This window comes from Ostrinia nubilalis, chromosome 11 (assembly GCF_963855985.1).
Source record: "Ostrinia nubilalis chromosome 11, ilOstNubi1.1, whole genome shotgun sequence".
NCBI lineage: Eukaryota > Metazoa > Arthropoda > Insecta > Lepidoptera > Crambidae > Ostrinia > Ostrinia nubilalis.
This window is the reverse complement of record NC_087098.1, coordinates 12,401,241-12,415,172: the sequence shown is the minus strand read 5'-3', so window position 1 is coordinate 12,415,172 and position 13,932 is coordinate 12,401,241. Positions and strand designations below refer to the sequence as shown.

The window sequence follows — 13,932 nt, the reverse complement described above, 5'->3', positions numbered from 1 at the left end:
CCGTTATAATTAGCGAACAATGTTTGGCTTTACCAAATCCCCCGGGGACGTAAATTAAGAGATTCTACGGACGGCTTACAGATACATTTTCGTTAACACCCATACGCAAATAAGCTTGTATATCTGTACTGTCCTCTTTAGTCTGCTAATTATTTACTATACGAAGGCATGGAGATTAAAATCGCCTCTAAGTGGTCTGGTTAGGCTAATATTAGTTCAGCCGTTACAAGTTGAGTCACTCATCGGATTTGAGTTTCAAAGTCATACGGTTAAGCTATGTTGAAACTTAATAAACTGTTTGATCTAACGGCATAATCTAATCCTGAACTAAGCAGAGTCTATATCACAGAGTTACTCTAGTCACTCGTGTTAACGCACTAATTTCCAACTTCTGTATCTATTAAAAAAATAAGTGTGTTCTTTTATAACTAACTAGCTGACCCGGCGAACTTTGTTCCGCCTTAATGGCAATAAATAAGCAGACTTTTTTTAATTTCGAACGGGATAAAAAGTATCCTATGTCCTTCTCCTGGCTCTAAACTACCTCCCTGACAATTTTCAGCTAAATCGGTTCAGCCGTTCTTGAGTTATTAAGTGGAGTAACTAACACGACTTTCTTTTATACAATATATAGATATATAGATATTATCACCAAGAAAGAGGTCACACTAACTAGGTTTCTAAAAACGCTACATTTATTAAGGTTTAATAAAGAAAAATGTAAAGAAAAAGATTAAAGCTGCAGCAAAAAATAAAAATAGATTACACGGAGGTCATAACTTTCACCTAATTTGCAAAACTTGCATGCTTTCGAGTCATAATTTTAATATTATTTAAAGCAGGAAGGTTGTTAATAACTTTATCGAAGCAAGGAAACCATAATAGTAAAATAAGTCTCATAATTTTAATGCACGCCACGGTTTCTCTATTTTTTCTTATATTTTAAACCATGATCCCAATAATAAATATATAAATTCACAGATTATTTTTTCTATGCACTTACTTCCAAATGACCAAGGTCATTTAAAAAAGAATATCACAATTTTCGTGTGTAAAAATCCCACAGTCAAAGTATTGTTGGCAGTTTAAAAATAATCAAATCCAACTCAATAAGCAAAATATTAAGATTTTCACTTAATATGAAAAAATAAATTACCAATACAATGAGTTTTTAATTCTTTCCCAGTCTATAAGTCATAATGGAATTATAACCCTTCACATCTCTCGGGGTCTTTTCACTTTGCATTTATGAACCGCATTTCATCTGGCAACGTTTACACACGTAATCTTGTTTGAATATCATCTCGCGTGTCCGCAGCTATTTGCATATTTCTATTATTGTCCTACAGGGCCATAGCTCCCCCATTTGTCCCAAAATCAACATGGACACAGCCAAAATAAATGAGTAGGGTTATACCAGAAAAAGAAATCAAGTGACATTGAAACTACCCAAAAAATCAGAAGAAAGGAATTGAAATGTAGCTTTCGGTGAGCCTATTTAAGAACTTTGATTAATTAAGGTGTCTAAAATTCTAAATAGACACTTACAAGGCAGGTATGCACCACTCTAGACTGCATCTCACTTAACATCGGGTGCGATTGCAGTCAAATACCTGCCTTTTTCTGCATAAAAAAAAAACATTAACATCTGAGCTCACAGACGGCGTCTCTATACTCATGACAAGTGGCATGAGAGGGTTACGCGGTTGTTTACAGCTAGCCTGGAATGGGTGCGAAGACATGCTACTGGTCTATTTTCACTGTGTCACGGGTTATAGCCAGACTCGCTATTATGGATCAAATTGTATTATCCTAAGGTCCAATAAAAACCACGCGGTATTTTCTTGCCTTTGCAAAACATAAAAGTCTTTCAAATAGAAGATGAATATTTTAACATTTCGTATTAGAAAAGAAATGGTGTTTCAACCATTTTGGTGTATTTGATAAGCCATTACTTCGTTGGACCTTTTCATAAAATTTTAGGATCTTGTTATATTTGTGAATTTCGTTTCAACCTACACCTACTCGCATATTTACAAGGTTAATCTTTTCATTTGCTTTTACAGGCTGTTTGGTTTAGGAATATGAATGTTGCCAAAATAATGAAATAGTTTTAAACATCATTTTAGATATAAAATAATGAAAATTTCGACGGGTCATCCAGTGTCTAAGTAGCTCAGTTGGAAGAGCAGTCGCCCGGCAAGCGAAAGGTCGTGGGTTCGATTCCCGCCTTAGGCAGTTCGATTTTTTCAAGTTGTTTATTTAAAAATTAGATAGGTATATGAGTCAAGCACTGTAAAAGGGGTTATTTTAGAAACTAATGAATAGTCTGATGTAAATTGGGTGTACTTTAAGTAGACAAAGAGTACATTACAATTCCACTCTATTATGGCTGGTTTACACGTATTAAGTAGTTAAGTAGGTAACTAAATTTTTAACTTAATTTTACTTGATCAAATTGCATTGTAACTAAATTTTAACTTTATTCCAAACGTCAAGCTCTTGTTTACTATGAAACAGCTTGTCAAAACATGTCAAGTGACAAGCCCAATTTAGTTAGCAATTGAATTACCTACTTATCTACTTAACACGTGTAAATCAGCCTTTAATAAAATACAAGTAAAGTAATAATAATCTGCAGGTTGATTCCACTCAATAATTTATTGCACGCTCTTTTCATCACACGGTGCACTTATAAATCTTGCCATATTTATAAAATCCTCTTTCAATATTAAACAATTACGGTCATTTATTTCCCCGCACGGTGTTTCGATGGAAAATTTATTACCCAATGATTAATAAGCGCTGAGCGCACGCAAAATTCTTAACGAGGAAATGACGGACGACAGTTGGCTGACTAACTTTAAATTGATGACACTTTTTGTCTAGTCTTAAAGCCGGCAAATGAAGAACAAGACGGCGATATGTTCATTAGCATACTCGAAATTCCGTTTACTCCATTAGCAAGATATTTTAATTGTTTTAAAGCAGACCCTTCTGAAACTTTGCAGCTGGGATGCGCCTACCGCGACGAGGTATTTAAAGACAAATTGCTTCTGCTGATGGAGCAACAAAAAATCTATTTTAATCCCAAGGATGACGGGAGGTGAGCTGACAGTGCTTACTAAATCCCCGACGGAAACAAAAAAAATACGTCTAATAGGCGAGACGTGCACTTGATAGTAAATCAAAAGCCATAACTCAAATTATTATCTAATCAAAAGCCCCTCAACAATTTTACAGCAATTGTTCACACCCCGGATTTCGTATCACCCTATATATCATATTCAAATGATAATTCAATAACCATGTGATTTCTGACCCGGGAACCCGGTTACGCGGGGTTCAGATAAAAAGAAAATAATCCGGATAGGCATAAAATTATTCCTCAAACCCGCGTGGGGCAGTTTATTTAAGCTGAATAATTTATGCCACTAAAGATAACAGCTCGCATAGGAGATTAGTGAATAGGAAATCTAATAGAAAAAGTTATTTATGTGTCTCTGGTTATCACTAATGCGCCTAGTCGCGTGGCCTCACATTCAATGAAAACAATTTAAACTTGATTATGGGACATTAGAAACTTATTTATTGCAATATTAGGAATGCAATCTTCCAACTGCTTTATAATTAAATTATAGACCCATCATAGATTAAAAAAACTGTTATTTTATTTGAGTATCTATCTCAACTTATATTCGAATGCCATTAACATTATCTTCACATTTAACTTGCCGTCAAATTCGCAAACTTGTTTACACGTCCCACTAAGTCTTAAGCAAAATCTTATTTGACTTGTAAACAAATAGAACAAACTGGAACAAAGCATTATGGAGCTTCTGTCCGTCGTATTAGGTTACAGAGTAAACACGTAACCATCCAGTTAACTCTCCGGTTTCGCTTAAGTGAGTTGTCGACCACCGAGGAATATTCCATTAAATCGTTTTCTTTGCTGAACACTATCCGTCTTACGCAAGGCAAATAACAGCCCTTTAGGCCTATGGTGCAAAAGTTGAGTGGAAGAGATTTTGCAACTTGATCGAATAGTGTTAAAGTGCTTGATGGTTTAATAGACAGACCGTACAATACAAACATACAAAATAAATACAAAATCTAAACGGCACAATTTAGTTCTTCTCGCAATGAAGCTTCCCGTTTGAGACAACTCAAAGAAAATACAGGTTTTATTTTGTGTCAAGTCAATGCGTAGTGGAAAGATAAAATATGAAAGGCAAGTGTAAGAAAAATCATTATTGGGTCAATGACTAGAGATATATTTTACAAGACTGAAAATACTACAAATTATTTGACTGAGAATCTAATAAGGAAAGGGCATACAAATTACAATGATGATGGAAGTAAATATTCATTATAACAATACGAACCTGATAAGGTCAAGGGTTATTGATTGTAAAAATCCACAAAATTATAACGAGAGAGCTTATTTCCAATAGCCTGTAGGCGTTGACTGAAAATACTTATTTTTTATTTATAGTAAATATTTGCCAACATACAACGGAATCCTTTTGGTAGGGTGGTGACCTTTAAAATAATTTACAAAAGAAAATGTCCACTTTGGTTCTTTTAACCCATTAGGCACAAAAGCCCCTCCAAAGTGTTAAAGTACTCTAGAAAGGTTGAATCTTATAACTTACGGCTTTTGCGAAATAACTATCTATTAGCACAGCAATTATGATTTGCCTTCTTTGCTCTTAGTTCATGTGAGGTCAGGTATCTGTGAGGCAAAGCAAAACCAAGGGCTTAATTCTTCTTAACTTTTATTGTGCCGATAATAATAATATTATTGTCAATTGATTTATATTGTCACGGCAATTGAAGTAATAATGCGTATAAGAAACAGAAAGTAATTGGTATATTCGTAGATGCTCTTATGCAAATATGAACCTAGATTCTAGATCACATATTTCCATTTTATGAAAATGTTCATGCCTCTTGTAATAAGTACAACAATGCGTATTCTACAAAATATGATCTTCTTAAAACGTCCAGTTTTAAGTAATAATATTATGTACTGTCAACCAATCTAAGCTATAATATACAAATGTACTTAGTTAAAAAGTAAAAGTCGCTTATTGTGGGGTATTTGCTTTATTTCGTGCCTGTGTACATCCTAAATGTGTGTCTAATGTCATGTCACTTTTTAAAGCCCTCTAAATTTTATATGCGTGATTTACTCGTCGGGTCATTTATTTCTGTTGTTTTTGAATGCCGACAGAGCATTTAGCATAATCTTAATAAAATTCCCAACGGGTTCTGACAAAAGACCAAAATGTTTGAACCAATTTCACAAATGACTCTTCCGTCAGAGTTAAAATGGGTTAACGATCGAATGAGTTTAATTAACGTTATTAAGCTGGTGACGCGTGGACGACTAAGAGCGCTATAAGAGTAGACGATAAAGCCATTTCGATGCTTTCAAATTATGATACATTGGAACTGAATACAAGAATGGACATAATGTTCATCAGTGTATGGTATATTATCTTTTGTTTGTCACAAAAACATCGACCTACTTGACACTTATCGTCATAATTTTGGCAATGAACTCAGTATCTTTATAAATTAGAGCCTTATCGTTGTTTAAGTTCTATCACCACGTAAGTCATTTTTGGCGGTTTTGCCATTTTGATGTCATTCGATAGAGAATGGAAAGACGCGTCTTTTCGTCCGATCTCCTGAAAAGTTGCTTACGTGGTGATAGAACTTAAACGACGTTATGTGTTATTCTGAAGTAAACTCGTAAATATACAACTGTAAAGTTTCATCAAAATCAATACAGTAGTGTGGGTGAGAGAGTAAAATGTCCTTCCAATAAGAATAACAAGTCTGAGATGATGTGGCAAATCAAACGTTGAGTTCTACGCTTCTACAGCTGATATTATATTTACTTTCAATTTTATTATTGCAAGAGAAAAGAAAAGACCAATACCTACATAATGTGTAGAGTAGGCGTAAGAGTTTAAAAATGAAGATCTGCAATGTTACATAAACATGTAACATTGCAGATCTTCATTTTTAAACTCTTACGCCTGTTTAGGTTGATGAACCATAAAAATGTCATCAAACAAATCGTCGAACATTTACAAGAACATTAAATTACTCTACTTATATTTTTTAGACTGTGTTGATTTGTTGTTATTTCAACAATAATATAGCGTAATTTACCAACCACCAAGTTGCCAAAATTTTGGACTATAATAGGTAATCAATATTTGCACAACTGTGTATTCGTTAGTAAAATAAAAGTTTTTGATCAAAATCACAAACAACTACTACCCTCAAATTGTTATAACCCAACGTTGCACAATAGCTAAATGAAAACTAATCTTATCAACCCCACATCTGAAATGCAGATGGAGACACCGATAACTAGGGTTCCCAACCCTCCCGGATTGCCCGGGAGACTCCGGAAATAATGGTTAACCTCCCGACCTCCCGGAGAGCAATATTTTCTCCGGTATTTCTAAAAATTTAATGCATCCTTTGCTGCTCGTACTTGTTTATAAATTTTATCTTTAAAAGAACCAATCACATGGACCAGCATTACTAAACTCCAGGAATTATTAAATATTGATATAGATAGTGACAAATTGTACGATGAGGTTGGACTTTTGCGTGAGGTGCAACCACATCTTATTGAAGAAAATTGACTTCTTTACGAAATCGAAAGACAGAAATCCCTGTCCTAAATTTAAAAAAATGGTCACGTTTGTTCTTTCCATTCCTGTCTCCTGTCCTGTCTCTATTAATGCTTCATTCGAACGCGTATTCAGCATGATGGAGCAACTATGGAGCAAGCCCCCCCCCCCCCACAATTCTCCCGGGTTGGTCCTTTCAAGAGTTGGCAACCCTACCGATAACGCTGTATTCGTATACAGTAACACCAATAGTGCTATAATTCGCTTTACGACTTACACAATAAAGGCTATAGTCGTTGAGGGATCCAGAGAAGACAATTGGTTCGTTAAGGCCTAACTACTGTTAATTGTTGCAAATGGTCTCTGTAAGAGGACAATAAAAGACAGCACAGTTCCTAGTATCTGGGGCATCAGTATGCGGGGAGTGTGCGGAATGTACAGCAGAAGATGTTCAGGTGATTCTGGTACATTGGCAATAAGAATGTTGGAATATGCATTGTGGCTTTCATAGAATACCCTTTGTTTCAAATCAAACGCAAATAATGCTTCTAGTGCTAAGGTATTGTTAACATGCGACTATAATAAATGAGTATAAGGCCCGGTTTTCACCGAAGCGGAGCGGTGAAGTGTTTTGAATAACCAATAAGATTATTTCCACTCGTCTTCTCCGCTCCGAGCCGCGAAATTCTAAAGAAAAATTTGACGACCCGACACCTCTCCGCCCTGCTCCGCTCCTCTTTGAATTTGTGGAAACCGAGCCTAATAGCAAAATTTTTGTAATAGTTGCGCAAGAGTTGGAATTTTGTGATTTTTGAGTGATTTTTTCCAGTTATCTTGTTGACATTAAAATAAGGTCACAAATAAGGGTTACTTATCCTATTCTAATACGTTTCTATTGTTGTAAAAAATAGGCTACATTTCATTTATTTAACAAACATTTGTGACATGATTAAGTAAGTATGTATATCCCAATTTTACGTCCCATTCCCATTTTTCAACTTAAGTAAAATCTTAATACTACAGCTGGAATAGCAGTGCCTAAGAACAATCACCCCTAAGGTTTCTTCGAACCATCCGACAGTAATAACAGTCTCCAGCTCCATCATATTACACTCCCAACAATCAAAGGACATTTTTTCAATTATTCCCTCGGCCACAAGAGCAATCAGATGTTCTTTTATTCCCATTTATACGGTGCAATTTAATTTTGCTGGCGGCTGCATATTTTACAGTATACGCTTATGTAGTAAGCAAAATATTGACAAATGGCGCAGTGAACTAATTGTTCACTTGAAAAGTCCTTGTCAGCTGGAACTGAAATTCATGACCTTTGGCATGCCTGGCTACGGCTCAGAGCGTCTGACACCATAATCTTGTATTTTTTACAAATGATAATAGGATTTAAGAAAGTAATGAGAAATTATACTTTGTATACGAATACTATACAAAAATCTTGACAACTTCGAAGTTGGACTACTATACCTGCCTTCATTGTGTATCCATCTCTTTGGTTCAGAAGCAAATGATTGAAATGAAGTATGCTAGTAATTATTCTTTCATTATCTTATTTTTATTATGCACTTGCTGCAGTATTAGTTTAGGATATAATCGAAAAACAAATATATTATGTGTGTTAATTTTTATTAAAAATTTTAGCACAACTTATAGCTTTAGTAAAAAGTTAAGGGATCTAAAAAAAAGTAAGCTGTTGTATGAAAATTTCCTTCCTTGTATTACTTAATATAAGTTTATTATTAAAATCTAGATTCAGATCAAACGATATTAGAACCGATCAGAGAACCACACCCGGACATAATCTGGGATTATCCGCCTATTTGTCAAACGCCGCGACACCAGCCGATGGCGTTTACAATCAGCCGTCCTTAAATAAAACAGGTGGCATATTATGTATCTCCAATGTCTATCACTTTATAAACATTCGAAAGATAATTTAGTCGATTAGAGCAGGAGCTCTACATCTTTATAAGCGAAAGGTCACTGACTGATTGACTGACTCACTCACTCTCTCATCACGAAATCTCAGAAACTTGTAGTTTCTGCTAGGAGTCTCAAATTTTGCATGGAGATTCCTTTTAGAACGTATTTATGTGCTCACTAAGACGGGATTTTGCAAAAGGACATTGTCAGAAACCGCCTAAAAACCGCCCAAAAACATTAACCCATCATAATTATTTTCTATTTTTTTTAATACATTAAGCACCCTTTCATTCTAATGGACACTTAAGCATTGAAAAATTAAATAAATAAGTCTTTTAACGTTTATTCTATAATACTATTACAACTTCCGGACGTTTTGGTGCGTGGCATGGTGTAAAACCTATCAAGTTCCATAATTTTTGCCGATAAAATCTGTACGAGGCATTACCGTACTTTATTGCTGGGAGTCCATGTATAGTGATGTTCCTGCGGCCATCATAGACAATAAAATATCGATTTTGAAAATGAAATAAATCGATTAAACTGCTTTGAAGACTGGATTTGCGTTAAAAGCTAAAAAGATATTGACATTATTACAAGAAGCTATCTAAAGTGTCCAACTGGTCGAAGGTCGTAAATAAAATAAAAATAATTAGGACCATAAACTGATATTCATGGTATCATACTGTAAAAGTGTCAGAATCCGATGTTGAATCCAATGCCAGTTGAAGTGAGAGAAACATATATCAACCTAGTATAGTTGCCAGTCTCTCATAATCTATGCCAATGAGGGTTTTCGCGATTGAAAAATCCACCAGATGGCAATACGTAGACGTGAGGTCCAAATGCTGCATGATTGGTTATTTTTGACATGACATTGACAGATCGCGTCTACGTATTGGCATCTCGCGGATTTTTCAATCGCGAAAACCCTCATTCATAGCACATGTATAATAATAGACCAAATGAACTTTTATAGATTGTGAAAGAGAAAATAAAGATTTTATTATTTTATTAAAATCTTGCCACGAGGTAGTTTTTCAGTAGAAACCAGGATTGGATAATCGCTACAGGCAAGTATCAGAACATTTTATAAATATTTTTAATCGATTATATCCTTGTGAATCGTTTTAATAAATTGTCATTTTACTTTTTCAATTAAAACTTTTTCAATCCCTAGTCTTGTCAAACTGTCATAATGTCAACAAATTATAAATGTCACGTCAGTTGACTCAATTTCAGTCTTCTGTGCGTTTATTGTATTTTTATTTCAATGAAATAGTGCTAAAGGGTTAGTACTAAAAGTGAAAGCCTTTTTTCAGAAAGAAAACCAATGTGGTGCCCTTATTATTCATACTGTTTGAAAGTTACAAGTCAGTGATACAGAGTTGCCGCCATTAGAACTCCGTAGTGATACCATACCAAAGAAGAAGTTTTCCTAAACACTTGTGTTATTTTTATATGTGATCAAATAAAAAGGATTAATTCTACTGCTCAAATGGAATAACTTATCCCAAGAGACCGAATATAAAAAAAAAACCTCTCCATAGAAATTATCACCATCACGAGGATGTGAATTTTTTTTGAGAATTTGATATTGGTCCTGTATGAAAAGTAGTTGTATTTCAGTAGTAGAATCAACCCTTCTTGTTTCATCAGCAAGAGTAACTATAAAAACGCCCTGTAGGTAGGTATTATTAAGCTGAAGAGTTTGTTTAGTGTCAAAGACTGTCACACAGTGTAACTTAAATTGGCATATTATGATAATGAACATAAAAACTTAAATAAATATGTATGTTAATATTTTTTCTATTTTTTTATTTTCCCAAAGCTTCACAGTGACAGCTGAAACAGCAATACTGTTGTAAAACTAAACTTAGAACAAACTGTTACAAATATTTTACAAATTAAAATAAAACCGCATGTTGCTTTACTTTCTCGTACAGGTAATAAATGTAATTATGGCTAGATTATTAATGTTACTTTGTTACCCTCAATAGTGAGGAGATCTTATAAAATGGTAACCCTGATTTTCATTGTCATTCAAGTGCTCTTTCTTCGCATAGGCTTCTGTGATTTGGCCAAGGGCCACACACATTGCGATAACATTATGCGACATTGATTTGACAGCAGCGGAGTGAAGTCTTGCGAGCATGCAAAATGATACCCTGTAATCGTAGCGCATATAGACATAGACGGGGCGGGGCACATAGCTCGTAGAGCTGATGGCCGCTGGGGCAGGAAAGTTCTTGAGTGGCGACCACGAGCCGAAAGACGTAGCGTGGGCAGGCCTCCCACTAGGTGGACCGACGATCTGGTGAAGGTCGCGGGAGGTGCCTGTATGCGAGCGGTGCAGGATCGGTCTTCGTGGAAATCCTTGGGGGAGGCCTTTGTCCAGCAGTGGGCGTCTTTTCGGCTGAAACGAACGAACGAACGATAGGTATTATAGCCTGACCAGGAACATAAAAACCCTCGCCATGTTGCGGAAAACTAATGGTACTAATTTCTTTTAATGGCAACAGTAACTGAAAACTTCATTGTCATGTCACCTTGCATGTCAGTCTATTGCTGTCAAAGTGTAAACAAATTTTATTTTAAATGTGCGCAATTGATTTTGTGAATTAAATTGCTAAAATCTTTTTATAGTCGTGAAAGAAAAGTGGTTCACAATGTGTTAAAGTATTTGTCGAAAAGAAATACTAAGGGTTCGGACAATATTTTCATTGAATAATGTTTCCGACAAAGGTTGTTAAATTGACTGACATGTTCATCGTATGGTACAGTCCACTATGAAAATTAGCTGTGGTTTGTTTCAACTACCTATTTTAATTTTTTTTGTCACTTTCGTGTTGAATTTTATGGAATTGGGAAAAAAGTACCGAGTTTGAAGCGTTCATGAGCAGACATTGCAGTTGAATATTCAAGTTCTGAATTTGATTATTGATGAATAATAAAATAAATCCTACTAGCTCGATGGATGGTTTCATTTAATTTATTTAAACTAGGTTACCTATAATAATATTTTTTCGTTAATTTATGAAAATATAAAATTAGCCCGTAATCCTATATCCTGATACATAAAGTTAGCCTATTAATTTAACACAGGTACGACTGTACACAGTGTTGCACTATCAAATGCAATTGACGCGCCTCTATGCCAGGGTTTTTATGTTCCTGGTCAGGCTATACCACTATTTACCAGACATTACTATTTATTGTATACTCGCCGGATTACACGTAGGAGCACGCGCGTTACAGCTTCGGCCTTGCATTATTATAAGATCTTGTTCCGCCCTTTTTCGAACTTCCTCCGTGAGGATATCCCCGCCGAATTCTATGATGAACCTATCAAAAGTCATATTCTGCAATGTCAACCCACCACAAGGTGGACCGACGACCTGATAAAGGTAGCGGGAAGGCGCTGGATGCAGGCCGCTACCAACCGTGCGATGTGGAAGTCATTGGGGGAGGCCTATGTTCAGTAGTGGACGTCCTGTGGCTGAAATGATGATGATGATGAAATGAATGAAAATGACAAATCTTCGAACGTGTATATATCGTGCCAAAGTAATCATATAATTTTGGCACCTTAATAACTATTGCCGTTTTTGTTGTAAAGATCATGCAGCGCTACTTGCGGATATTATTGGAAAGAAAACTTTGTAGGCTCTAGATCTGAAGCCGCTTTAACGAACACGAAGTGCTCATACAATGCGGCGTATTTTCTTCCAGTCTTTAGTCAGGACTTTAGTCGAATTAAAACCCCGGTTGAACGTGATATAGCCGCACTAGAATACGGTGCTTTTTTGCATAATCGCAAGACTTCGTTCCGGTGTCGACCGAATGTTATCATGATGTATGTGGCCCAGGGGTTACTGTAGCCGCTAAGGTTTGAAACTTCTTGCTTAAAATATTGTAGTCTTTGGCATAGACTACGACGGTAGTCATGGAGATAGGAGTTTGTTATCTCGTCTCAGATGTAAATGGTGAAAAGAAAACTCATGATTCGTGTTATTTTTATGCAATATGTAGGTATTTTATAAAAGTGGAACCCCGAGTGATCTCCAAAACCCATTCTATTATTATATACGATTCGGCTTCGATATCTATAATACAATAGGAGTTTATTTCATGTGTCAGATGACAAGGGTGGAAACAACCTACGATTCATGTTGTTTATTTACGTGCAATATGTGGGCATATTATAAAAGTGGAATGCCGAGTTGTATTTCTAAAACTTGTTCTATTATTTTATACTATTTGGCTGCGACTCGGCGTGACGACAATACAAAACATTTTTCGCGAATCGGTGTTCATACATTCACACAATACATTAGACGCCATGTTGTCATAAACGACATATTATAAAATCGCTGTGATTTAATATTCTTAATCATTAATTTTATGGCAAGTGTCCATCAGGAATCATTGTTCTTACACACAGAATCGTATTATTTCGCTTTCGGGTAGTAATATGTCAAAATTGTTGGTTCTTAGGCGAACAATGTATGGAGAACGAACATTGTCCTTTAACCCCTAAGGGGGTAAAACGAGATCCACGCGTACGAAGTCGTGGGCGGCCGCTAAATAGTTTGTTAATAAGAGCTACGGATTTTATTTAAAAACAAAATAATGACTGTCTCTTTTTACTTTGAGATGATTACTTTATTGTTCTGTGCTTTGGGATACAATGCTGCATAAATCTTGAATGCTAAATATCAGTAATAAATTTTCTTATAGAGTCAAATAAAAAAATTACAACGCATTAACTTTCTATACAATGCCTCAATGTCAAGTTACTTTGTTAGAGAGCGATTGAGCACATTTTTTATTGTTAAGCCTTTAAAGAGTTACCTATTATAATAATATTGTTTAGATTTAATACGTTATAAAAGAATTTTATTCTAATTCTTCATTTACATACATATTTTTCAAAACACAACAAACTCACAGTCGCTATCGCAACCATAATCTCCATCCCTTCGAAAGAGATTACGACGAATGTTGTCTTACACAATAGTGTTCCCGTTAAAATTTATAGTCAACCATAAGGCACGATAAATCAGGCGTATCGTGTCTTGTAACTATTCATAATTACTGATATCGACTTCTTTGTGCTTCCAAGCATGCAAATGTCTCGCGGACTTATTTATAGTGAGGCGGTAAGGAATTATGAACGGGGAATGTCCGGAATTTATCCGACTCCTGTTAATGCTGTACTCGTAACTATAGTTACAACAGTATAGGGAAGAGTTTGACGATGTCTAGACGAAATAGATGTTCTAACTGTAGTTTTGTTAAAGTTTGTTGAAGAGTGTTTATGGCGATAAGCGAA

The 13,932-nt window shown here is 35.4% G+C and overlaps 1 non-coding gene across 1 annotated transcript; it reads left to right on the top strand.

Moving 5' to 3' along the window:
• Window positions 1-2,165: 2,165 nt before the first annotated feature.
• On the top strand, window positions 2,166-2,238 carry Trnaa-ggc (transfer RNA alanine (anticodon GGC)). Its single transcript has one exon. It is a non-coding gene; the product is annotated as a tRNA-Ala (tRNA).
• The last annotated feature ends 11,694 nt before the right edge of the window (window positions 2,239-13,932 follow it).